Raw genomic sequence first — 1,071 nt, 5'->3', positions numbered from 1 at the left:
ACAAATTGTATATTTAAAAGAAAATTTTGTTGTTTCATTAAAATAAACCACCATAATTATTTAGTTTAGAGCATTTACGAAACAACTCTCTTTGGGGAAGATTTTCCTAGAAATTTAAATGTTTTGTAAACATTCTATTATACTAGGAAAGGTATTGCTCCTTTTTAACAATAATATTGAAGTTGTGATTGGGTCATGGTATGGCAGATAACTGAACTCATGAACCTTATTTAAAGATCCTGTTGTTTTGTGAATATTTCTTTAATGATAATAAGACTCAAATAGGGTGGCAGGCCGACGGAAGAAAAAGAAGTACAGTAGGAGCAAATGGCGTCCCCTAATCTTGTTTTCAGCGAAGGAGTTATGTAAAGAAAGGACTACAAGCAATATTAAAAAATAATTCGACTCTATTTAAATAGTGGCTGCTTCTTTGTTCAGGATAATGATCTGAAGTATTCGGCTTTTGTTGTTAAGGAATTGTTGTACAACGTGAAACACTCCTCTTCCTATGAACACCTGTAGACCTATGTGTAGGCAAAGCTATGAGAGCGCAAAGTTAATAGCAACAAGTAAGGAAGGGCTAAGTTCGGGTGTCACCGAACATTTTATACTCTCGCATGATAAAGTGATAATCGAGATTTCATTATCCGTCATTTACATATTTTTCAAATACCGTATTTGTGTAAAGTTTTATTCCACTATCATCATTGGTTCCTAATGTATATATTATACAGAGAAGGCATCAGATGGAATTCGAAATAGCGTTATATTGGAAGAAGGCGTGGTTGTGAACCGATTTCACCCATATTTCGTACATGTCATCAGGGTGTTAAGACAATATTACATACCGAATTTCATTGAAATCGGTTGAGTAGTTCCCGAGATATAGTTTTTGGTCCATAAGTGGGCGACGCCACGCCGTTGACGTTTTTTGTTAGTCGGTTAACGCACTTTTAGTGATTTTCAACATAACCTTTGTATGGGAGGTGGGCGTGATTATTATCCGATTTCTTCCATTTTTGAACTGTACATGGAAATACCTGAAGCAAACGACTGTGTAGAGTTTGGTTG

The sequence above is a fragment of the Bactrocera tryoni genome, chromosome 2 (genome assembly GCF_016617805.1).
Source record: "Bactrocera tryoni isolate S06 chromosome 2, CSIRO_BtryS06_freeze2, whole genome shotgun sequence".
Lineage (NCBI taxonomy): Eukaryota > Metazoa > Arthropoda > Insecta > Diptera > Tephritidae > Bactrocera > Bactrocera tryoni.
Note: the sequence above shows the minus strand (reverse complement) of the source record.